Genomic DNA, 27,268 nt, shown 5'->3' on the forward strand with positions numbered 1-27,268 from the left:
ACTAAACATTGCACTTTGGGTATGCAAGTCCCCAGAATATGGCAGATTTCCAAGTTGCAATGAAAACTGGACTCTTTCTTATCCCGGAGCTGCTGGATAAATGATAAGGCTCACTGATACCCACTAAGTGCTGTAGATGGAAAAAAGCATTATCTCCTATATGGAGACAGATAAGAGAAGCAGCTGTCTGTCTGAAAGCAGATAGAGGTCTTTCAGGTATGTATTTTTACTCATGCATGATGATTGAAAGTAACGATAGGTCAGAGCCAATGTGCTGTCACTGGTGAAGACAACTTCTTAGTTTCATTACGACCATGTTCCTTGTTAGCTTGGTATTTCATACAGCATTTTGACACATTAAAACTAGACCAAAACATCTCACATCCAAGAGTAGCTGCTGAGGGTAAAGAATTGAATGGGGTATTTTTATTTCTAGACAGAAAACAATATTTCTCAAAATAAGCATATATACTCACTGCACTTTTTTTTTCTTAAACTTGAAATTGTTTCTGTATTCATTTAGAAAGAAGCTTCAGAATAGCTGCACGTGCTGTAAGAGGTGAACATTTTTCCTCTAATTCATATTTCTTGAGTATGACATTGTTTCAGCTGTTCAACACTGGCATCAGTACTTTTTCTTGACTTCACAGATTTCCCTGTCTGAACATGAAGACATGCTACAAACCAGGAGGATGAACATTTCCACGCCAACTTTTAGCCGCTGTATATGAAATGAAACCAGCAAAAGAAACAGAAGACTTACAGCTTTTTTCTATCTGAACTGTTAGTGCTATCTTGTTCTTATCACAGCTTCAGAGTGTTTCTAGAAATATAGAATATGTGTGCCTGGCCTTCACAGGACACTTTCAGGCTGAAAGAATTAAGAAGGAATAAAGATCTGCTGACCTCATTTGCCCCACATCTGTTTAAATATGGTAAGAATAATAAAATCTGAAAAACAACCTCATATACTTTGCATGCAAATTCTAGATTTTGGTATTCAAAATCAATTGTTGCAGTCTCCACAGGGAGTGTATGAGAGGTATTAACTAACTGACCCGTGAAAATGCGACATGCACAAAGAGTACCTCTTAAGAAGATGATTCCATTATCTACTTTCTGTCTTATTCATAATCCACTGCTGGGAGATGTTCCCAGGTTTCCCAGCCCCCTCCTCTGTCAGAAGCTGAGTATTCTAGATGGATTAGTTCCTCTGTCTGGGTTTCTTAATGGTTAAGATCTAATATTTAATAGAATATAAGATTTCCTAGGCTTTGTCATGATTGCAAACTCTTGCCTTGGCAGTTTGTTACAGGCGAGTCTTTCAGAGGAGTCTCCAAAAACCAGTGATCCAACTGTCTTAAAATTCAACACCAAACAGTAATAGCAAATTTTGTAAGAGCTAAGGTATTCTTGGCCATAACACTTATCCTTCTATCATCTGATGTAATCGAGCTGTTGTCCTTCTCAGGATTTTTCATATCTGGCTTGAATCTAGATTCCCAAATAAATTTGTTTACACAATGATATAATCTGTCGCTCCATCAATATGCAGAGATCCCAAGGACTGCTACATTTCTGTCTACTCCATAGGAATTAGCAAGTACAATAGGGAAGAGAACTCCAATTAATGACCCCACCAAGGAAAGGTTGAGAAGTTAATCTCTTTGGTCAAGTGATCACTTTGCTCTCCCACAGTAGTAATGGGTGTTGAACTGGCATGCCAATGCAGCTAGAAGCCCAGATTATTGTGTACAGCAAGAAGGAGTTAGAGGGAAAAGATACAGCCATAATAAACCAGGTTTTGTTGTTGCCTTGCTCTTGACATATTTGTAAATAGCCACAAAGGACAGTTTTATCCATAGAAATTCCAAGGACCATCCCACTGCCTGAGGTCTAATGGCGCACACCAGTGCAAACTCTGAGTATGGACCTGAAAGTAGGCTATGGTTTCCATTTGCTATTCTTCACTGGTGGTCACTAGCAGGTCACTTTGGTCCCCTTTAATATCTAAGCATAATATCTTCTTTTTAAATACAGAGACATCAGCCTGGATATGAAGAATTGTTGATCCTGGCCACAGCACATAAACACAGAAAGACTCTTCTGCCAACAACTGCATGGAAATATCAAGGCCCATTTCTCTCACCGTGGGCAGTTGCTTAATGTGCTCTCCAAATAATTTAATGATTCTTTCTTAATTCTCAAGAATTCAGGCAAAGAATTGTTAATACGCAATCAAAGGAGAGCAAGAAAATGCAGAAAATGTATGAAAGAGAAGCAAATAATATTGCAGAAGAACTTCTCAAATGAGATTTCAGCTTTGTTTCTAGCTCGTGTGTGCATTGCAGCAGTAGGCAGTTTTATTTATTTCTCTTCTAACTTATTTGTGGATCTTTTATTCAGTACTGCACTGTATTTTTTCTAGACATGAGGATATCCCTTCCAAACCAGACCTTTGCTCTGAATGTTGAGATTTTTGCCTTTGGAAATTGCCAATAACTGCTCGTTCCAAGTAGTTAAAGTTCCCCGCAGTATTCTTTGGATGCGATAGCTCAGAAGGAAAGGAAATTCTGACAAAAGAAACTTGGCATCAGAATAGCTGTAATTAATAGAAGTAAAGAGGATTACAGCAAGAAGCTTGAGGGACAGCACTTCCCCAAGTGAAAATGGAGTAGGCTTTTAGTCTGGAACAAATGAAATACTAACTGCAGAAAGTGGAGAAAAGGAGGAAAAGTTGAATTTTTCTTACATACTGATTTATGAATTGCTGGGAAATTTTGAAACTTGAAAGACAAGTGCATGCAAACTTAAAACAACTTGTCTGAAAGACAGATGCTCAAGAAAACTTTGCTTCCAGATGAAGATGAAACATACATCCTTGATATCACTGTTTCTTCCTCTTTGTGGGTGAAATCTAATTAATTCAATATTTTGTATTTGAAATTTCAGACAGGGGAAGGAAGAAAAGTGGAAAATAAAGAGAAATGAGAATAAGCACCAGTGCTTTTAGAGGTCAATAGTATGATAGCCTGCTTGATACATCATCTTTAGTTAATAACGATGAAAAAGAAGGCTGTACTGTTATGAGGTGTTGTAAAAGGTGAGAATTCCTTTCTGACCCTTGTGAATGGTTTAGGCACTGAAGTGTGAGTTTTATTTTCTTCCTTTTGACTGAAGAATTATTTCTCTAGATATCTAGCAGTGTAAATATCACCTTCAATTTCTTCCAAATTATCCAACTATTATTCCATCTTTTCTTTTAAAGTTTGGGAGAAGCACAAAGAAAAATATATTTTTACTCCATCAGCAAAGCTCAATCTTGGCCAAAGCCTGATCTAGTGCCCAGTGAAAAATTGATGGGACATCTAGATATTATGTTTGCTTCGTCTCAAGCTGCATAACCTACATTTTTGAAGTCTCTTGCCAAATCAATCAGTCCATACAGAATTTACCCCCAGGTACTTCAGAAACTAGCTAGAGCAATAGTCAAAACATTAGTGATTATCTTCATAAGCTTATAGAAGACGAGTGAGTTCCTAGGGGACTAGGTTTTTACATTTAAAGTGAGGTGAGAGGAATGGGGTCGTTGGGGAGTAAATAGTGAATTATAGATCCTTCAGCTTACCTTCAGTATTTGGAAATTTACTGGAGCAATCAGCCAGCTTTTTAGTATCTTGAGGATAACAAGGTGGTAAGGAACAGTGAATATGGATTTGTGAAGAACGCGTTGACGACAAGCAAACCGGATCTCCCTTGCTTTGATAAAATAACTAGCCTAGCAGATGCAAGATGAGAAAAACACAATGCTTTTTGACTTTTGTAAGATATTTTACAAAGCTCTACAATTCACTGTCAAAAGTAAGATGGGGTATGGCCCAGGTAAAATAAGAGTAAGACAGACTGGAAAATAACTCAAAGAGTAGATACCATTGCTCAGTGTCTCAGCTAATGGGAGACAACACCAAATGACCACGCCAGACTTTGTTTCATGTCCAGGACTATTCATTTATAGTATTTATAGTATAGTATTTATGTTAGTATTTATACTAACACCTTGGATGATGCAGTACAGTTGTAAAATGTGAGGACGACATCAGGCTGGGAAAGGCTGCAAGCACTTGCAAAGATGGGGTTAGAATTAGAAATGATCCTGATAAACTGAATAAAGTGAAAGAAATCAATATGGGAAAATTCAATAAGGGCAAATTGAAAACACAAGCCTTAGAATGGCTAAATCAAATGCCCAAGAATATGGAAGTAAATAATAGCCTAGGAATCAGCACTGTAAGAAAAGAGCTGACTACAAACTGAATAGGAGCCAGAGCTTCAATGCATAGGTTGTGGTAAAGGAGGAAAATGCTGCTCTGCACTGCACCAACAGTGTACCATGTGCCTTGTGTGTTTTGCTTACATGAAGCACTTATACTGGCATCCTCAGCACAGAAAAGCAGTGCATCACAGCTTAAAGAAGATGCAGCCAGATTCCCCAACTAATCTCAGGAGGATAGCAAAAAATTTGAACATCAGTTGGGAAAAACAGAACTTGTGAAAAGGTTTAAAATTTGTATATGCTGAGTCGAGAAAAAGGATCAGATTTTATTAACAAGTGTAATAAGAAGAGTGGTGATCTACTTATTTTCTTAGTTTCCAGGAGCAGCTGGGGGTGCAGTAAACCTACTTTGAAGCAAGAGGAATTCAGGTTACAAGCAAACCAAACTTTTAGTATCAGGTGGGTGAAGTATTGGAAGAGACGACTGACAGAAACAGTGAAATCTGCACTTTTGTAGCTTTTTACATAAGGTTAGCGAGTAGGCTAATGGAAGCTGTTCTGGTGACTTTTGATCTTTTATCATAAGCAAAAGACAGAAGGAAGTTAGGAAAGTCCTTTATTTCTGTGACCCCAAAACATAAAATCACATCTTACAGTGTAAGAGAAAAAAAAAAAAAAGCTTGAGTACTCATTTTGCCTTAGTCTTCTTCTTTGGGTCCTTTCACCCTTTTGCTTCTTCCTGTTACACTGAATCCACACGTGCTGTGAATTGCCTCTCCTGTGCAAGTGCTCAAATAAACCAATTTATTAAGTGGTAGAAGCATGGCTGACACTTTTAAGCATATGTGAACATAACAAATAAACCTTAGGATGCTTAGTGCTTCTTGTGGCCATTAGAAAATATATGAAGAAAAAATCCTCAATCGTCATGAGAAATTAGTCTTTCCAGGAAGGGAGATGACCAGAAGGTGCTTATCTGTGATTGCTGTACTGTGGGGCTGTCTGGGAACAGTGAATTCACCCCAATGGCACTCTGCTCCCATTTCTGTAACAGCAGTGGGAGCATGACAGGTAGATCAGGCCCAGAGTCTTGTATGCCTAAATGTCATTTTTTAAGATTATCTCTGAGAATGTACCCTTAAACTCTGTATTTTTGTGTTATAGAGTATTCTGTAATCCCTACAGCGGCACGAAGGCTGTAATTTAATTTCATAAAATGATCATCAAATGTTGTTGTATTGATTCAGAAGGGGCTTCTGTTTCTGTATATGTTAAACTGAAGCTTTGTGAAAGCTCAAACTAATATAAAAATGGTAACTAGGCAGAACTTGCCATAGCTTGTAAAAGACCAATCTTCCCCATTGCCTTTCAAATCCCTATATAAGAAAAACTACCCACGCACTTTTCTTACTGATTCCTATCTCAGAATACAGTTTCACAGTCAAAAGTATTCAAGTGAAAATAATTAACTGATCCTTCCTGGTAAGTACAAACACATTTCCAGTAAAACAAAGCATCTCCATCATAACTTGTTCAACATCATGGGACACAGTAAGTAATGCACATTTTGCATTAGTTCAGGCACAGAAGACCAGAGCTACCTCTGCCTTTTAAAAATGATCAGAACTTACCGTAATAGTATATGTTCTTTCTCACCTCCTATAAGCTCACTTTTCTGTTTGTCTAAATTCACTTACAGCTGGCATTGATTCACTTCTGGCCTATGCATTCTTACTTAGCAACACTCTACATTATTGCATTCAACCTTGGATGTGCATATTTCAAAAGCAAGAAAAGTGCTTTTCCTTGCATAAGACTGTATTTTCTCTAAAAGACTCTAGCCTAGCCTCTAGATTTGTACAGACTTTGCATAGGACAAATCTCAGTTGCTTTACTCATTTGCAACCTTCAGCATACACAGGTGAATGGAAACATGAAGATATGACCTGAGGTTCTGCAACAGGCACAGAAAAGAATTACAGCTCCTAACCGTAGACTTTGTAGGCAGCTTTGACATTCAGATGGCAGAGTTAAATGTTTATATTCTATCATTTGTGCCCATTAGCCTATTAATTGTCTCATTAGCAACAATGAATAACTGCGGGCACAAAATAGGTCTAAAGAAATGAAAATTTTATTCAGGTGCTATTTATATTACTGTGACATAATTTGGAATGGAAGCGCAATATAAATTCACAGTATTACCTGTCAAAAATCTATCACATCTTCTCCAGCCACTAAAACATCTTCCCTCCAAGAAATACTTTTCCTGCCAATCACATGATAATAAGCAAAATAGAGCTTAAATGAAATTTTCTGCTTTTTAACGTCAGAATGATCTCCACTTGCATAATAGGAGGGGATTGGATTTCTTAATCAATATTTCATTCACCTAAAATAAAAGAGTATAATATAATAAAATATACTGCAAAGTAATATAATGCAAAATAATATGACATATATGGAATGCATGGGGTTCATTTCCCTTAGAAGATATGACACGCTCATGAATATGCAGTTTTGTGATCCTAGGAAGGCAAACCCAACTCATACACAACTCACATCCATAGCTACTTGCACAGTTCCAAGTCACTTTTAAGTCCAGGGTTTGAGTCACACTGAAGTAATTATCAGATTTGATTAGATCTGTTGCTGCTAATTTCTAGATAAATATTGAAGTAATAAACCAGTGAATGTGGCCGGCTTACGAAGCCACAGTGAAAAGTTAGGAACATTTTTAGTAACATATAAATAGGAGAGAGCTATCTTGCAAAACTCGAATAGGGAAAGCATTGCAGGCTGCTGGAGTGATGTGGAGACATGACAGTCTGAGCTGTCCTATTTCTGCACAGAAACAGTTTCAAGCAAAACTGCTAAAAGCTGGAACAGGGTTTTCTGCTTGTTCCTTGCTGTGTCTATGGCACCCTCTATGCTCCCTGCATCTTCCACCTGCCCCAGGGGGCAGAGGCTCCCAGAAGAACCCCTTCCACAGCCATTTTGATGAGGAACTCTCTTGGGCAGAGAGCAGGAACCCTGCTGTGGAGGTCTCAGGGTCCCCCTGTGACAGCAACACCACAACACGTGGGGCAGGGAGCTGGCGAGGCAGCTGGAGAGGTGGCCTTGACTAAGCAGAACTATTACTGCTTCTTTTCCTGTACCACATGAGGGAAGAGGAAAGTGCGAATTTCCTTGTGTGAAGGAATCCTGCTGTTCTGCTTGTGAAGGTTTTCACCTGTTGCTGCAACTTTCCTTAAAAGACACAGGAAACTTTCTCTGATGACAGTCCCCAAACTCCACTAATTTCGGTCAGTGCAGTCTGTAGCCGTAGTCCCTAACCATTTTGCTATGAAGGAAAATTGAATAAACTACAAGAAATGTGAACAGTGATTTGGAAAGAAATATGTCAACGATGATAAAACTTCTGATTTCTGGTTTAACATTCATTCAGTATTTCAGGAGTAGCTGCAGCGCCTGTCCAATTCTATTAATTAGCACAACTGAACTTCATTCACTGTAACCATTCTTTTCAAACACATATATTGTTATTTATTCCCTATTTTGTTTTCCCACAAGGCACATTTCAAAACAGCATGTGCTGTTTCTGATGCAATACCATATCAATCTGATTATATCGTACATAATGAAATATGCCCTAAGATAGAGCACTGCAAGATATTTATTTAGAAGGACACCTTTGATGTCATGTGAACTAAGAAAATCTTTAAATTCTACTGAAATAAAAGTGAAATTTGGTGTCACTGTAATCAATCTTGATCCACCGCACAAGTCAGAGCTCTCAACAAGTGCAATTCTAATCTACTTCCAAACACAAGCTTCCAAGTAGACAGCCAAGACAGGCGGATTAGCTCTTTGAACAGGAATTTTCTGTAAGTACAAATAGAAACGTATGGCTCTAACGCCTATTTAACAAATCAACTTTTCAATTAGAAGAGTTTTACAACTTGTTTAAGAATAACATGCCCATGTCACTGTCACCGTCACTCTTAAGGAATGCATGGGTTTAAAATTAGAGCCTCCTTGAACAGAATTTTGAGGAGCAAATAATGGAAGTATTCCTAAGCTCTTTATATGGATACCAATGACTGCAACAGACAGCTACTTAATATTTCTCAAGAACTGTTTTAGACAACTTGTCTAGATCCTGGAGAACACAACAGATGCATTTGTTTCTTACCAACACAAAAATACAACGCTTCTTGGAACTTCCCTGTTTTCAAGCAATCCACCATATTCAACAAGAAGCTATAAGGAAAACAGGTAACAGCAAAAAGAAACAGTGGTGTTGCAACATACCTTTCACTACGTTTGCACTTCTCTGCACTCCTGTCATTTGCTACAGCAGCTCAGCTTATCACTGCCTTTCCCTCGTACACTCCTGGGCAGCACAACAGGCACTTCGGCAGCTTTGTTCTCTTTAACACAATCCGCTCTAAAGAAAAAGTTTCATTTGCATTATAGCGTGTGGTAGTTTTCAAGGAAAAAATAGACATCACCCCAAACCAATCAGAATATTCTTTGTCCGAAGAACTAGCCTCTTTCTCAACTGATGCACTAGTATGTGAATGAGGCCAGTAATCCATGAGGTGAGGTATACAGAAGCCATTCATTCAAAAAGATGCCGAGAGAACATAAGCTACGTGGGTGGATGGTGGGAACAATAGCAAACATTTCATGTTGAGGTGGCTGGGAATGAATAATGCATGTGTTGGGGAAACAGTTGCCCCATTCTGGAGTGGTGAGGATGGAAAGCGTGGGTGTGGGAGGTAATTTCCTGATCAAGTTAGCATTTCCAATTAAAATCATCATCTGCCTAGACCCAGAAGACACAGCATGACGATGAAACAATACATATATATCCAATGGGGAACCAATTACTGCTATATGGACCCACAAAGAAAGCTGCTCAGATGCAAAAATAATATTTTATGTAGGCAGGCAGGCAGACATACAAAAATGAAACCAAAAGACCAAGAGAAATGTTAACAGACTACGTGCTCTTTTGATCTATATTGTTTAGATATGCCATATAAATGAATGCTTCATCTCAGCTGAACCATCCTTTCAAATTATTGTTAATTAAGTAATAATCCCTGAGAAATCTGTCATTACCAACAGTTAGGAACTGGTTTATTATGTTTGCCCTAGGCTATTAATGCTCAGACACAATGGCCACTAATTGCAGTAAGAACTAATTTCCCTAGAAAGACACATGCATCTTTTAACTATCCGGCAGCATATTTTTGTTCTAAAACTTTACTTTTAACTTGTGTAACTGAAGCATTGATCAGCCAGAAATTCTTTAATCACCTCAAAGAAATCACCATTAACAAAATGAAGGCAGATATTCATTAGCGTTGTATGTTCTTAAATTTCTCTTGCAGACAACAACAACAACGACAGGGGTTATAATCCCTATAGACAATACATCAGCTCCAAATCCAGCAATGCCAGCAAAAGCATTTTCACTCAATGCAATGAGCTTTGGATCAGTCCCAATAATTCCTTTAAAAATAAGGGGGAGGGGGGGAAAGGGGGAGTGCCTGTTATTTCCTAGGTTCACATTATAGTTCTTCTTCTGTAACAAATTATTAAAACAATAAGAAATTCCTGGGATGTCAATGACCAAACTATGACATTTAACTCTGTCAGCTGTTTTCAGAGTAGACAAGCCAGCCAGCCATAAGAATTACCATTAAGTATTGTTAAAGGGATAAATTGACAGAATTAATTCAGAGGCAGGGAAAAATCTGGAATTTAATGTGATTTGCTCAACAAACACTTCTTTCCTCTTCTCAGGAGCAGAGTGTAAGGAAAAAGCTGCCATTGTCATTGCATTTTAATGGCACCCACATCACAATTTTAAAAGAACTGCCATTTCAGCTATTTCTTAAATAACCTCTTTTTTCCTCCATAATCATGTAATATATTTCTTTCACCTTTTGACTAGTACGTTGATTTTTTTTTTTTTTCTTTTTTAAATAAACTTACACATTCATTTTGCAGGAAATTGTATTTTAAAATGCCTCTCAAATTTTTTTTTTTTTTTTATCCTAACACTTTCATTTGGGTTGAATTAATGCTGAATCCTGATTTGCAAAAATAGAGGGAGAAGAAGAGAGGGAGAGAAAGAGAGAGAAAAAAGAAGCTTAGCTGGTATCTCAGCTCCAAAACACACATCTCCAATTCATGTTTCAAAATCAATCTTACTGTAACCTTTATCTGTACTAATGGCATTATTCTGATACTTCTGAAACACAAACAGTATCAGTGTAGTTATCTACTGGACTGGATAGTCAAATCAGTTTTCTCCCCCTTTCTTCCCCTGTTCACATTTTGTTCTCGAGCCTTCAATGCCAGCTCTCACTTTATAGTTTTTATCCTTTTTCTTTTATTCTTTTTTTCTAAATTCTTTTTCTTTTTTTTTTTTTTTAATATGTTCTTCTCTCTCTTTTTTCCCCATTAAGATTCGAATAGGCCAGTACCTGAGCCTATATGTCTAACATAAGTGAATAGACTTGCAGAAAAGCAGGGTCTCCTTTTGTCTGGGTCCATATGGCTGTAAGTCATTCTGTACCGATAGGCAAGGGCTTCTCTCTCTGTGGGAGATTTCCAATAATTGCCAGAACAAATTAAACTGAGGCTTATCTATCTGTCTCTCCTTTCCAGCTTGAAAATGGAGGGAACTGAGGAACAACACCAATTTTAACAGGTGACAATGCAGCGTAGCAATAGATTGGATACAGCTTGTCTGAAGTCATGTTGCAGCCAGCAGTGGCAGGACACTGCTTTGAGGAGTGGAGTGGTGGGTGATGTGCTCCATGGACCCAGCCAATCCTTCTGATTTGACAAATAAAAAATGAAGTGGAGATTACGAGCAGTCCATATAATCCCCATTGTGTCAGGCAGAATTAAGAAAGGGAATATTTCTGGTCATATCTATGTGGACTGGGCTGCCCAAAAAAAGCAGAATGGAATGTTGTGTATAAAAAGGACAGACATGGAATATCTTGGGAAAAAAAAGACAAGAAGCGCATAAGAAGTTCTCTGATATTCCCTCTCACACTCCCTACACCATCTCTCCCAGCATGCCCACCATATGCCTTAGTCTATGGACAAGTGTCATGAAATGCAGAATTAACTCTTACAGAGAAGTAAAGTAATGAGGAGGGTTCTGTTTTGCCTCTGTGGTGAGCATTTGGTTGTCTGGGGCTGAAAAGAGTGTTTTAAGAGATAATATAGTTATCAGACACATATTTTCTATAGCAATGAGCTGTCATCTTCTTTTGCAGATGAGATAAAGGGAGTTCAAAGTGCTTTCTTCAGGCAAAGATACACTCAAAGCCATGCAGTGGAAATGAATTCTTTGTCAGTGTCTGACAGAGAGAAATGTGAACCATCAGATTTGAAAGGGACCTTTAATTTTTGGGGCTGATGAATGCCAGTGAGAAGTATTAGGTTCTTCCCTTGACCGACATGATTACTGCTATCACATGAGAGTATGTCAGACACTTTTCAGCATACTGCTGTCTGTCAAGCACTGAAAAACCATCATTCACTGTAAGCTAACTTCTCAACAATCACACTCCCTCAGTCAGGATGTCCAATTCTCATAGTCAATGAGAAATTAATGTGAAAAAAAAAAAAATTCAGCAGTAGTCAATGTTACGTTTGCTTCTGTTTTTCTCTCTGTACTATTCGGCAACTATTCATGCAGAGAAGCTTCCTGTGTGTCCTCAATCACTGACATTTTGATGGGAGGCTGTGTCAGGGTGGAAGTTAAGTTGAAACAGAAGGGGCAAACACTAGGACCGATAGGACCTGAAGGCAATAAGGAAACAGAATAAATTGAAGGTTGGTGTGGTGCAGAAAAAGTGACTGAAGGATCAGTGTGGAAAGAGATGAGATAGGATAATTTGATGAGCAGAAGGAAGGTTCTCTTATGAGAGCAAAGAGAGAGACACTGCATTGTAAAGCCTCTACATCACCCATAGCAGATTTGGAAGATGTGGTTATATGAGCAGGTGAAACTGCAGTCCTTTAACCCAGTCTTTTCTCAGGCAGCTCCTAACTGTCCAACATTTTCTGGGTTTAAGATTCGCCACTCTCTCATATGATCTGCCAAACTGCTGACCATTTGCTGCTCATGAAACACGGATTCTGAATATAAAATACAAAAAAAAATTCTGAAGCAGCTTGTAATAGGGCATGCAAAAACAATGGCCTCTGTGACTCAGTTCCTCATTTGCACAGCGGGAATAACGTGGCATCAGTATCTCATTTCACTCAAGCAATGAGAAGATACCAAAATCACTAGTCATTTTTGCAAAACAGGGAGTAGCAGAGAATTTGAAATCACCCTGTCCTTGTTTTATCAGTATCCCACATCATGGCACCATGCAGTAGGCTGTCTGATGCTTAAGCACAGTGCTGGGTGCATTCCTCATTTGCTACTTCTAGCAGACTCAGCTATTTCAAGCGAGTTCTGGCTCTGGGAGATGTGATCTCCCAATTCCAGGTGAGTGCAAGCTCTCTTGTCTTTTACAGGAGGCCAGCTGTGGAAGGCCTGCCGATAAAGACTCAGACTGACTCTCTTTCTGTCTCCTCTGATTCCTCTTTGGTTCATTTGATTTATTATTCTCAATTATTCTGTATTATCTCACATTCTGTTTAATAAATTGGTTTCTCCTATCTCAATTGAGTTTCTTTCTTTTCCTTCCCCCCTACTCCCAAGGGGGTGAAGGGGTGCCGCATGATTAACTTTTCAAACTGCAACACAGTTACATACTTATACCTATAGTTGAATGAAATGGCTAAATACACAGAAGATGAATTGCACCAACTCAAGAACCATATCACATTTACTGAGATTATTATGACATAAAATTTTCATTTGCATTATTTCTTTGGGGGGAACAAAGAATTGAAGGGTCTGTAGAGATATGGAGATTTTATGGACTTTGAAGACCATTTACAATTGCAACTAATTGCAGCATGGCACAAGTTACAATGCTGATGTGAGGCCAAATCCATTTATACTCTTTACAGATTCTCTTCAGTATCTCATTCAGTATGGCCAGGGAAGCGTTGGAGTAGCCAGCCTCAGAAGTACATAAAAGATGTGTGGACATGGCACTCAGGGACATGGTTTAATGGTGGACCTGGTAGTGTTAGGTTGATGGTTTAATCTGGTGATTTTAAAGGTCTGAAATGGTTCTATAATTCTATGATATTTGGCATAGAACTCTGGACAAGAGTTAGACTAGAACAGGAAAGTGCTAAAATTTTGCTGATGTCTTTTATACAGATGAGTTCACTCTAGCATCACATACCAAAAGCAGAAACATAATAACAAAAGGGAAATCATGAAAAATCAGAGGCACTGAAGAAAAGTAAAATGCGAAGTCACATTTTCAGTTTGTAACGTCAATCCAGAGAATGGCTTTTTGACCTTAATAACTTCTCCAACTTATCTCAGATAAGCAATTTTGTTTCTTAAACAGCCCATAAACTGAACTAATTACTTTAAAAGACGTTGTAATTTTAGATCATTTTTAAAGATCTCTGGAGGAAGCTATGGAAAATACTTAACAGCTTCATTTTCCATTAGATTCTCCATTAAAAAAAAAAAAAAAAAAGTGGAAGTTTTACAGCCTGATTTTCATTTCTAAAAACTATGAACAGTCAGCAAAACTGGAACGACAAATCCATTCTGAATTGATTTTTTAATAGTCATAAGCCCATGAATTCAACTATTTCAGAAGCACGCACCTCAGAGACTGCACTGTTTTAGCCCCATACATTCTTGTTTCCAGCTATTCTTTTTAATCAAGGCAGATAATGGCAAGTCACCATCCAGTGGGCAAATGCTTACATTGGAAAGGGGTGTTTTTAGAACCCTATGTAAAGTAGCTTTTGCTTCCCTCTTGAAAACACAGCAAAGTCAATAAAACACACATTCCTGCAAAGAAAATAAGAACTGAGGCTTTAGGATCAATTTCAGACATTATTTATATTCAGGAAATCTTCCTTACTTAGGAGGAGTCAGTGAAGGAGTTTGAATGTCTATAAAATGGGCTAGATTGTCATTGGCTTTAATTAGCGCCACGCTCAAGAAATCTGAATATAGGATGAATGTGACCTTCCTCTTTATAAATAGGGAAATGCATTCATAGCAAGTAATTTTTTTTTGCAGAAAAATAAAGATCTGAAAGTAATTGCTTGCCAGAGTGAAGTTGGGATTGACCTCTGAAGTCAATATACAGTGAAGAATGGGCAGTGATCCCTGAGGAATGGACATCTATTCACCTGCCCAGGACAGACCTCTTGCCAAAGCCTCAGGAGCTCTGACTTTGCTTATCGTGGCACTCAACCTGCTTGGCCTGCTGTTCCAAATGGGAGCAAAATCAGTGACTTCAAAAAGCACGAGATCACATGTCAGCTGGCTACGGCTACAAGGCTGGAGTGAACAAAGCTCTCTAGAGCCAGCCACGTTTATCTTGCAGAACTGAAGTCTGTTAGTCCTTTATCACCTTCCTGTGGCTGTCAAAGGCTTCTAATGTAGCGAGGACGCCATTACAGCATGCTGGATGCTCATTGGCTGCAGCTTGACCCTTGCATCCTAGGTGGGGCCCAAGGACCATCATGTCACTACTCTGCCAACTGCTCTGCAACTGCAACATCAGTCCTTTCAATTGGCCTCGATTACAAATGGATCCAAAATAGCTTTTCCCTCTGCAGTCCTAAATCACTTATTTTTGAACGCTGGACCAAAGAGGCTTGGCTTTTTTTTTTTAATCAGACAACCTAACGCCCTTTCCTGCCTATTGAGGACCTCCTGTCTTGCTGCTCACTGCGCTAGGGCAGAAGTGGCACCTTGGCAGTCTCGTGTCTGCTGACCTCATGCTCAGAGCACAGAGTTCTCTGAAGGCCAGTATAGCCACTCACGTTTCTTCTTCATACATTCATAACAATTTTTTTTTTTTCTGATTCAGCAAACCTGAATGTCCAAATAGAAACAGGACCCTGCCTATGTGTATCCTGTTGCAGCTTTTAAGCACTCATGGCACTCCATATTATGATTCCTGGCTTTTTTAAAGCTAAGGAAGGTCTGGGAAATGTCATGAGTAGGAAACCTCTAAGAAACTAAGCTTCATCACTAGATGGTAAGCTCCATCACTAGATGCTTACTTCCTGCTAGTATTTTCTGCCTAGCTAAATTCTCTGTTGTTTCCTCTGTGTGTAGAAGTCATCTTCAGTTCCTGGACCATTTGAGAGCAAACACTCCTTAACTGCAGCTCTATCTTATTCCATCTTATTCCATCTTACTGATCTGGAGAAAATTCAATGATTGTAGCCCATAAAAAATCCATAAAGATGAAAGGTGTTATAACTGTATGTTAATTATTCATCACTAATGTTACACATACTAATGTTTTCCTCAAACGATAACGCACCCACCTGAGCTGTAAATGTGTTGTCAAAGAGCTGTAGTTTTTGTTTGTTTGTTTGTTTTTTTAATTCAAACTTGGCCAAGACCTTTGCCAAAGAGGTAGAAATCAAGGTTCTGTGATTATAAAATCCCTTCCTCATCTAGGAATGAATTTAGAGAAGAAAAAAAGGCCCTGTTGATAGCTTCTAGAGCATCATGAAGCCCTTGCATCAGATCGAGCACGATTCAAAGCCACCACTACAGCACACATATGCTGTATATGCACAGCAAGGATGCTGAAATCTCTGCTGAGCACAGAACTGCTTTACGCTGTCTGCAAAATTACCCTGTAGGCTGTCCAGCCTATTAACTACTGACGTCAACAAAAATAGCAACTGGAGATTCCTGTAGCTAAATATATTTTTGCCCTGTAAAGCTGTTTTGGGTTTAAACACAAAGATCTCTTCACAACCATGTGAAACAGCCAACTCCCAGCAGTAATGTTTAATGGCTCTGTTCAATGTAAACTGTGCACTTAGGAGTGATCATCGTATAATTACAGAAAAATGCATTAACAAATAAAGCTTAAAGGAAAAAAAGCACTCAAAATCAGATAGTTAGCTGGAAATGAAGTTGTGAATCTCAGGTAAATTCAATGCAAACTGCAGTCACTCTAAATAGGAATAGCAATAAAGAAGCCTTGGTATTATATTGTTATGAATGAGATGGTGAGTGGTCTCCTGTTGCTTCACTTTTTCTAAATTCTGCCAACAGATGCTATTAAAAGGAAATAAGATTAAGCTGTAAAACAGAATCTTTTGCAAGGGTAACCACAACAGAGTAAATGATGTCTGTCTCCAGTTTTCTGAACAGGAGGCAGCAAGGAGCTTTCCACTCAGTGAAACTATACTCATGCTGGAATTTTCTCTCCTTGCAAGACTGAGAAAGAACAAGTATAAGTGAGACCATGGGCTACAGGCTGTGAGCACTGAGGTGAGGTATGGTGATGGATGTGATCCTATCACAGATGAAACGTGTCTGTGAATGTGTATGCTTGTGTACATAGATGTACATGCACACTTTTAGTTAGCTTAACATAAGGTAAAACATTATATTTTATACTTTAACCACTGCCCATAAAGGAGAGCTTAGAGGGGAACGGCAACTGGCCGTTGCCGGGAGGAAGGAGAAGGAGTCAGTGTTGGGACACTTGGGACAAGTTCTACCGTGGGGTCTGAATTGTCAAACACAGCTCCCCATCCCAGTCAGAGAGTGCATCCAGGGTGTGAACCCCATGCTGTGAACTCTCATCCAACTGAGAGCTGCCAAGTACTAGTTTCTAGAGAGCAGAAAACAGCAGTTTCCAAAATATGCATGGTTTGAAAGGCAGAGCAGAAAGCTGCTGCAGATGAGCTGGGAGACACTAGCTAGGTGACCCAGTATAAATCCAACTTTGCTGGCATTTCCTTTTTCCCTGGACTGGAAATCACAATGAAGACTGCAAGCAGCAGATAAGCATAGTAAGTTCAAAACTGTTTTATGTTTTGGATGTGGCACTGCATTAACATGATGAAAATCAGAGGAGCTCATGCTCAATTATTTAGATTTGTCTCATCTGTCCAGACTGAAGAACTATATCAGGTCGCAGAGCAGTTATCTTGGTCTTTTATGTCAACAGATGACAAGATTTTTGTTACACAGGAAAACTGGAGATACGTACATCTTCTGGGGTTTGATCACTACACAGCCTGGCTGCATGCCTCAGCAACACATGAAATATGCAGCCCATGTCAGCTTCTCAACAGGCACATCCCTGGCAGTTCTTGTGAGCTCCGGTCTCAGCAGGAGATAAGATGCTATGCATCATTAAATCAGCACCAATCAACCACCTATTACTGGTGCAGGAGAAAGGCTCATTCAACAAGTGTTCCCAGTGAGGAATAATCACTAATAATGAACACTGCATGAATTCCAACAATATCTGTTGAAACATAAGCCAGAAGACCACAAAAACATCTTTGGTACTACTGAAGCTTGAGCACAAGCACTAGAATAACATGCCAAAAGCTGTTTGAAATTAGATATTTGGAATAATATTTATGTGCTTGTTTAAGGCTCCTGAGCTCTGACAGCTTTCAGAAAAAGCAGACAATGTGGCTGCAAAAAAAATTATCATGTGCCTAGTAGGATAGGCAGTCTCCACTTAACATGACTGGAAAACACCAGTTTCTTACCATATGAAAGATATCATTTGGGATTAATTTTCAGTTGAAATAAGCACTTTCTTCCAGGCTTCCCATAAGAAATGAAGTTTTTTTTCCTTTCTTTTTTCTTCTTCTTTTCTTTACTGTTGGATATTATGTGGTGATTGGGATAAACAGAATGAGAGAAAAATAGGAGGTTAAACAATACCAAGTTTCTTATGTTACGCTGGAAGCACTAAGCACAACCTGTTCTGCATAGACAAAATGTTACTGGTCTGAACAGCTGCCCTTGTCTTTGACCAAGGCAGTTCTGGGCTAATCTCTGCTCTCCAGGAGTAGTTCTGCCTCATTATCACCTCACTTAGGCAGCATGTTGCATCTTGTCCTTGGGTATCTCCAAAGCTCCCTTCAATTTTCACTCCAAGAAAGATGATTTTTTTTTTTTTTTTTTTAAATAATAGAATGGAATCACAGAAGGCTCAGGTTGGAAGGGACGTCAAAGCCCACCAGTCTCAACCCTGTGCCATGGGCAGGACTGCCACTGCCATCTCAGCTGCCCAGGGTCCCATCCAACCTGGCCTTGAGTGCCTCCAGGGATGGGGCACCACAGCTTCTCTGGCCTCACTGTCCTCTGAGTGAAAGATTTCTCCCTAACATCTAACCTGAATTTCCTTTCTTTTAGTTTAAATCCATTCTCCCTTGTCCTATCGCTATTAGACTTGCACCTGCCAATGGACTTCTAAACACTTAGCACCACTTCAGTGCAAATAAATGTTCCTTTCTTCTGCATGTCAGGGTTCACTTGGCTCACACTGCAATGAGGATATTGACATCTGACTCTAAGGATGGCATGTAATATTTGCTGGCACCCATTATGCCCATATGTAACCTCCTGAGGTTTTGCAAATGTTCACAGAGCTCAGGGATGCACAGGACTTCTTTTGCTAGCAAGAGGGCAATCTCAGAAAACATCTGCATAGCCTCACTTTTTTTTTTTTTTTAATTAAAGTAGCTTTGCAGCTTAAAAATACAGCTGCAAATCAAATCAAACCATATTGCTGGAAGTTATGTCACTTGTATAGTCAAACTTGAGAATAAAGGATTTTAGCTGGATTTCCCAAAGAAAAAGGTGTACAGTCATTTCTTATTACCTGTCAGTCCTCATCTAATACAATTGGAATCCATTTAGCCAATTTCAACTCTGTTTGACAGAGAACATGTTATAACAGATAAGGAAAAGGATTATATGTGATATACCCAAAGGACTTCTTTTTCTACAGCAACTTCATATATTAACTTCTCTACAAGTATATCTGCTTTTTTAATGTGCAACATACATGTTTGCTTGAGCAGTTGTGTAATGAACGTCATCTTTTTAATGTGTATTTACAGTTTAAAACACGCCCTGAGATCTTAATTTGGAATGAGAATGATAGTGTGCAATTAAAATCTGAAATGAAATATAGCAGGAACACTGTAGGTTGTACTGCACTTATTACCAGGAAAAGATGACATGCCTGAGATACAGTCTTGTCTATCATTGTGCGAGTGCAAGCTCTGCAGGGAAAGAACCGCTATTTGTTATGAGGTTACACACTGCCTGTCATGATGGTCACCTTGATCCTCTCTGCTAAGATAAGATAAAGCCAAGCAGTGTCATCGGGGAGCTATTGCTTGATCTCGTGGGGGGGCAACCCTGTCCATAGCAGGGGGTTGGAACTAGATGGCCTTTGAGGTTCCTTCCAGCCCAAGCCATGCTATGATTCCATGATGACCATGCATGACAGCAGAGTATTTACTTGCTTTTAGAAGATGGCTGCAACGATGCATCTTCTTCAGGAAGCCCCCTGTGGTAAAAGTTAGTGACCTTTTAATGGTGACAGTTATATGAAATGGTTTGAATAATTACCTATGAAAAGATCCTTTTGTATATCTTTACAGACATCCTGCAATGAGATGCTCTTTTGTGGCATTTTCATTTCCATTCTAAACCACATTAATGATTCATTGAGTTGGAGAATCTGATGGAAAGGAAAAAAACAAAATAACGTGATGCTTCTAATGTTATCACTTGGAGGCTGTGCTGAGCAGCCTCTGTGGATGTGGTAGGTGGGATCCCTCCAATGCAGTAGGAAATGTGGGGAGCTCTACCTCTCACCAGACCCTCTCACCCCCCCCTGCAGTCATTCCCAGGCAGATGGTGGGGAAGACCACCTGAAACAGCTGCAAGCAGCAGTAAACAAGCTACAAACAAACCTACCAAGGGAAATTCTCATTTGGTGGTGCTGGCTTTATCATCTGCATCGGAAACTTTTAGAGTCGCTGCTTCTGTTTAATTCAACATATACCATACCGCAATAGAAATCAAAATGGGGGATGAAAGAAGAGGTGAAAATTGGAGAACAGGAACTCATGTAACAGACAAAGCAGAGACCTGAAGGCCATAACGCAGATTTAAACAGTAGGGTTTTATTTTGTTTGCTTTTATCTGTTTCCTTCCTCCCTCCCACCACAGATGTTCAAGGCAATATCTACAGAGTAAGAAATATCCTGCCTATACAGGAGAGGAATATAAGCTTAACTATATCTGCGTGCTTTTGCAGGAAATCACAGAAGCGATGGACCCGCTTGTATTAATCTCATCGAAATCTTCTGCATTATTATAATGCTCCAGGAAAGTTAAGCCCACATAGATCTAAACCCTTCCCATTCAAAAGTGAGACCCCAAATCAGCAATTCTTTTCTGTTCTGCATTTTCAGCATGAGAGACAGAATAAGATATATGTTTAGAGAATGGAAGCAGGCTCCACAATGCCCACACAGATCTAGACAGGATATGAAATGGAAATCAGAAGCACTTTATGCCATGTGTTTCTTTTAGCCTGTCGGTGAAACTTAGAACAGTGGTGATAACAACTGATAACAAATATCAATATTAATCTTTTCAAGGAAAAGTAACCTGAGATCATTATGAAGCTAAAACTCAGTTTTGTGAAATTCAGAGGTGGCACTGTCTGAGGTCTGAAGGACTCTCCATCAACCTTCATTTTTCTCCACAGTTCATGAAAGAAAGTTGTAGCAAACTAGGGGAAAAATGCTGTAATGTGATGGAAAGCACAGCAATAACAGCAGGGTAGCAAAGTCTTTAGCTACAGCAAATAAGGACAAGCCCAAATTCAGCAGCTGTGGTTACAAAAATAAAGAAAAAGAGCTGCTTACCTTTGGAAGACCTCAGATAGGTGGGGATTTCCAGTAAGGTACCCTCACCTTCACTGCCAGCCCTTCTATGAGGTCTGGGAAGGGGTACATCCTGACTCCACCCCTTCCACTCACTCAAGTACATTGCATGCACCTGAGCTCCCCTGGGTTGGCCCTGCCTTCCTACTAGATCCTCAGTTTCTGGTTCAAACCATGACTAGATCATCTTAGAGGTCATTTCTAATCTTAATGATTTGATGATTCTGTGACATGGTATTTATATCAGACAAATTCTCTAAGTGCTGTTGCAGGGGGGATAGTACCACAGACTCAAGGAGCTTTTATAAAGTGATGAAGGACACCTCAAATACAAAACTCAAGTAGCAATCAAACAATCCTAATTTTCTTTAGAGTTGAAATATTCTTAAAACAAACAAACAAACAAAAAAACCAAAAACCAAACCACCTCAAGTGAGAACAGTATCTCAGCATCAACTTTCCTAGTACTTCAGTCTTGTGCCATGCAAACAGGTAGGGTAGAAGTGACAGTAAAATTTTTCCACGGTATAAGAAGTTGCCACAGAGAACATGAGAAACACTGACCCTAGGACTCTGTGAGGAAATGAGCCCTGTGAGGCTCTTTCTTGTTGATTTTTCAGTCAATATCCTCACAAATACACTTGATACAATATCTTCAGACCCTAATTAAGATGCTGGCAGGTGTAGTTTGTTTGAATTTATGCCAGGGGATTTATTTTAATCTCCTCCTTTTCTGTAATGCTCATCTGGAAGGCAGAGAAAATGTTTCACTGCTTCTTGTGAAGTGACTCTATCTGATACTCACCTAATTGTGTTAGAAATCCCTGTGAATCTGGGCAGAAACAAAACATCACCCAGACATGTCACCTCTTGGATAATCAGAACTTGCTGCCTACAGTGCACTGACTCCCTGGCTCACAGCAAGTGGCACAGGAAGACCGTGCTGCAGGAGCTGGAGCTGAGGGAGATCACTTTGGAAGGTCTGAGTCAAGAGACTAGAACTGGTCTATACGTCACAGATCATATTCATCAGAAAGTCAGAAGTGGAAAAATAGCATCAGTCTAGACCATTTCCAACACAACTACACAGCCAGGACCAAATTTGCCACTGATGCATATTAAGAAAGCACTTCATGAATAGCTCGCAGAATAAGGTTGCCCTCAGCATGAATACATCTACTGCAAACTGGCCACAAGCAGGGAGAAGTGCTACTTGAACAATATCCAGTGAATATGCTATTCAGCTGATTTGTATGGTTGTTTCAAAAAAATCAACAAAACCTCCACCTCTTCCCACTATTCAGCACGCTCTGCTCATCAGAAGAGGTACAACAACTCCCTACCTTTGCATACATCTGGCAGCCCAATCCACAGGGAAAAATTCTTCACCAGAGGGTAGTAGGCATGGAACAGGCTGCCCAGGGCAGTGGGCATGGTTCCAAGTGCCAGAGTTCAGGGAATGTTAGGACAGTGCTCTCATAGGGTTTGGATGTTAGGTGGTGCTGTGTGGAGCCAGGAGTTGGACCCAATGATCCTTGTGGGTCCCTTCCAACTAAGGATATTCTATGATTCTATGAGATGCCCTTCTCCTTTCTTCCTCACTTAGTACTCCACCTCTGCTTCACCCCTTGCACCCTGCTGCTCATTGCCCCCATGAGCAAAGTTATTCAGGGCTTTTGTTTCACATTTTGACTGCTGCAGCACTTTCCTCCCCTCCTATCTTTTGCTTTGGCTCAGTGCGCCACTTGCTCATGGCCTGGTTTATCTGTGCAAGCTAAATGGAAGTCACCTGTGATGCATTCATCCAGGGATGTGCACAGCCAGGAAGAGTACAGCACAGCCTGACATTGTGCATGGAGTGGATCTGCTGTCTTGCCACTCCTAACAGTCTCGGGACTAAAATATCTGTCTTTATCAGGTGCTGTGAACATAGCTGACTTTAATTAAGTCCAAAAAAGATATGCTGGGGCTCAGCAGGCTTGCATTTTAGATGCTAAGGTATGAAGGTAGTGGCATCATTCCATTCCATGCATTAAAATGAGGATTCAGCATGAACCACACAATTAAGGACAAAAAGGAGAAAAAAATGCAATTGAATTGAACCTGACAGCGTGCAAGGAATCAATAGCTTTATTTGCTGCTTAATGGTGATGATACTGTTTTCATTTCATTATATGTGAGTCACAACCAGCTTTGTGCTGGCTTAATTGTATTCCTCAGCAAGTAAACTGAGGCATGCAATTTGCACCTGTTAAAGAAAGCTTATTTAAGACTATCATAAATTGGTCCCGAGCAATGAAATCAATTTGCTTCCAATCTAGCACACTAGATACTTTAAGCAAGATATCCTTTTTATTTTTATTTTTTCTAATAAGAGCAAAATGAAATAAAGATTTCATTTTACTGACAAGACTGAAAAACCAAAGGGGCTGTAGCAATGCATCTTGTGATCTGTACCCCACAGTGACCTGCTTCAGTTTTCACATGTTCAGGATTACATAGTAAGCCCTAGCTTCCTCTGTCTCTGTGAAGTGACTCCAGCTTTTGGCAGTGGTTGAACACACTGCATTTATTGCCTTTCCTTTTCATGGCCTCTCAACCAAAAATATCACATAAAAGAAGCAGAAAGAGGAACAGAAGTGAGTGAGAAAAGAACTTAAAGGAGGCAGCTGAGGAAGGAATGTTGGTCACAAGACTGAGGTCATTGTAGGTGTTTTTTAAGCAACGTTATAATGAGGAACACTCTCCTCATTCATACTTACTGGAGTCTTACTTAGTGGTTCAGCTTGGAAGAGGTTCTGCTATGATGTATCTGAAAAGGCACAGAGCTGCAAATGAGTTTCAGTAGACTACGGATGCAAGGATGCACTGGCAAAATGTGAAAAAGGTCTGGGCTTGCCACCCATGACCAACCCCTTTGTCTTTGTCCTCTTCTCATGGTCTGTTTTGCCCAGTTCCTCTTTCCCCTCACTGCCTGCCTCTTTGTTTTAGCAGCCTACTTTTCTCCAGCATCCTGGTGAGGGCTGTGTATGTCATCATCTGTATGTGGGAGTCACATGGAGCCTTCTGGGAGCCTGGGGAGCTCCCAGAAACTGGGTAATTCCAGACAGCTGCAGAGTTCCATGAGCCTAGGGCCCAGCTCCAGTGCCTGCAGCAGTCAGAAATACCCAGACACAGCCAAGTCCAGCCCATGCTGTCCTGAGCCCTCAAGTGAAAGTGAAACAGAGAGATGCTGAGGACAATTCTGGCTCTCATCCAGCCTTTAGAACAAGGATGCAAATGTTATTTCTTCTTGTTCCTCAGATTTAGGCTGAAGTGACAGCTTTCTCAGATTTAAATTTGGTTTGGTTTTGCCCCAATGCTCTCTTTTTCCTCTTTCTTCATCCTGCAGCACCTGTACCACTGCTGGATGTTCACTAGTTCATGTTTCGTGGAAGCAAAGGGACTCATAATTATTACTGCCATTTCCAAATTGCCTTTGCTTCATTGATCTGTCCTTAACTCCAATCTCAATTACCAGGGATTGCACATTTTAATATCACTCTGAATTGCTAAAGTGGGGAGCTTTAAATAGCTCAACTGTCATATCACAGCTGAGGCCTAATATTGTTTTCCTCTAATCAAGAAATGTTAGCTGTGGAGGGGTGTTGAGGTGGGCCTGACAATAGGGTCTCTGCACGGGAAAGGCAGATTTTCATGGCTTTGTGTAGAACCTGAAGATTTCCTTGGGGACCTTATGAATTAAACATTAAGCCTATGTATATGATAGTAGATATAATTCTATGATTAAATTCAGAAAAAGAAAAGCATCCACATATGAAGACCTCCAAGACTTTTATGTCTCACAGCATAATTGGGAGTTAAAATGCATCGTTATTCTAAGATGTTCCAGCAAAAATCACACTATGGATGTCTATTACTTCACATTGATTTTCTGCATAAAATACATTCAGCTTGAGAGGAAAGTGTCTACTTGTTACCTGACTGCAGACCTTGCAAACTCTACATAGATCTTTCTTGACAATGTCTTTTTCACAACTACCAAGCAGGAATGGCCAACTGGCCAAACTGTGCCACAGCTGAACCGTATGCAGTTCTATTGGCCATACTGCTATAAGGCAGGTTGTGACTAATTAGCTGTCTGAAAACATTTCTGAGGATTATGGAAAGTTCAGAGTCTGCCTATCTGTATTGAGTCTTCAGGGCACAGTGAAGAAAAAGCAGCAAAAGAAACTCAAGATTTCATTAGACCTCCTGAGCAAGAAGGTGTTCTTTTTAAGTGGTAATTTTTCAGAATAAAGTTACATGCGAATAGAAGATAAATATTCTCCCTCCCCCTCCTCTTTGGGCTACTGAACACCTTACTAGATGTTTTTCAGTGTAAGAGGAATCCCTGACAGAGAACCATCAGTTTCTTGGAATAGTAACTTGGGATCTCCACTTCAAGCACTCCTGACCCCTTTTCTCATTTGACAGAGCTGAGGCCAACTGTGTAATGCAAAGCAAGGAAGGACTTTAAGGAAAGTGCAGATTAAGATGTGTTGCCTGCTCCTTCCCTCGATAGTTTCTGAGAGTAAACAAGAGAAATCCTTTTTGAGCAGCTGACTTCCATTCCTCTCTTTTCCCATGCATTAAGACACATACAGCCTGAAGGAAAGAAGAAAACATGGTCATGGAGACCTTTTCAAAATAACATGCCTTTTCTTCAAGTTGCTCAAAGCTAACATTCTAACTTCCATTTCATGAAGTCAGAATGAATGTTTTGAGTTCTGCTCTGGTGTCAGAGTTGGGAAATTTAATTTCCATGGGCTACCAGAGTGACTGCCAAACACCAGGCAGACTTTGTGGCTTCACTTACTTCTGGCTCCAGGGGGAAGCATGGGTGAGGGCACTGCCCAAACTATCAAGGAGACTGTGATGACAAATACATCCATTACTTGTCAGCAGCTTGGTACTGTGCAGGCAGAATAGATAGAGACCACACACCACCATGCTATTTACCCAGAGTTGCTTTTTCAGATTAGAGAAGTATCTGACTCCAACAGCTCGGATGTCTGACTTTGTGAGCCTGTATAGCCCACAGAATCACATCTTCTGTAAGTGGAGGTCTGATTCCTAACGACATAATTTATTCAGCCTGGTTTGTGGAGGAATTTCTATTTTACAGGTTATATTGATTTAAGAACAGAAGAGTATTGTTTTGTTTTTCTGAAGAAAGAAGGTACTGCAGAATTAGAAAGAACCTTTATGTTCGAAACAAGAGGCCAGAATCACTTTGCATAAACACTAAAACATCCCTGTGCCAAAAGAGCCACTAAGTAAAATCAGGATGCAAGGTCCTGATTGTGATCAGATAGCTGCAGTGTGTTAACAGCCTTTGCCTGCCTGTACATGAGGGGAGTATGGAGAGAGAAATGCTTTCATGGAAAACAAAGAAAACAGCACTTTTGTGATTGCTTTATTAGGGCATTAGTAGCTTCCAGATGAGGGAGGTAAACAACTGCTTTTTATTAAAAGTAGCAGATCAATGCTACAAGATCAGCAGGAACTGAGAATAAAGCAGAAAAAGAAGAGCGTATCTGCTTAGCTGCACCTTCTCTGCTCCATTTTTGTGACCCAATTTAAAATTTCCCCAAATTTAAAATCTATACTGAAATGTAGCCATCTGCCTATGCTGAGGAAGGGCACACATCTTTGCTATGCACGAGCAGAGGAATGAATGCATGACTCAGTGGATCAGCTTTCACTGGCTCTCCAGTTTTCTGTAAAGAGTGAGATAATAGAACCCCAGAGTGGCTGGCTTTCTGTCTTCTCTTGGCCATGGATGAGATTCCTGATTCCAATTGCTTTCACCATGGTCATGGAGGAAAGTGGAAGTCAGGAGCTTCTGCTTTTCTCCTAAGCTGGAGCTGGAACATAAGCAGAGCTGACCAAAAGGCAGAGACACAGGGTGAGACTTGTAGCTGAGAGCTTTGAAGATTTTTATAAAGCTAATTGCTAAATTGGTTTAAACGAAAAGTCAATGATTATATGGGCATCTTTCAGCTTGCCTCTTCACTGAGGTTGGAGAACTTTAAATCTCATGAACTGTATGTCCTTTTGCCA

General features: G+C 39.9%; 1 protein-coding gene across 2 annotated transcripts in view; it reads right to left on the bottom strand.

Moving 5' to 3' along the window:
* Positions 1–27,268, bottom strand: part of CDH20 (cadherin 20) — a 111,780-nt gene that overhangs the window by 41,417 nt on the left and 43,095 nt on the right. The window contains exon 1 of one of the 2 annotated variants that reach the window (XM_042869128.1): positions 8,588–8,659. The exons of the other annotated variant lie outside the window; for it this stretch is intronic. The gene's annotated coding sequence lies outside the window, so the exon portion shown is untranslated. Of the gene's footprint in view, positions 1–8,587; positions 8,660–27,268 lie in introns of those variants that run through there. 2 annotated transcript variants of the gene reach the window in all.

Source organism: Lagopus leucura, unplaced genomic scaffold (assembly GCF_019238085.1).
Source record: "Lagopus leucura isolate 7727_CA_CO unplaced genomic scaffold, USGS_WTPT01 Super-Scaffold_100002, whole genome shotgun sequence".
In the NCBI taxonomy this organism is placed as follows: domain Eukaryota; kingdom Metazoa; phylum Chordata; class Aves; order Galliformes; family Phasianidae; genus Lagopus; species Lagopus leucura.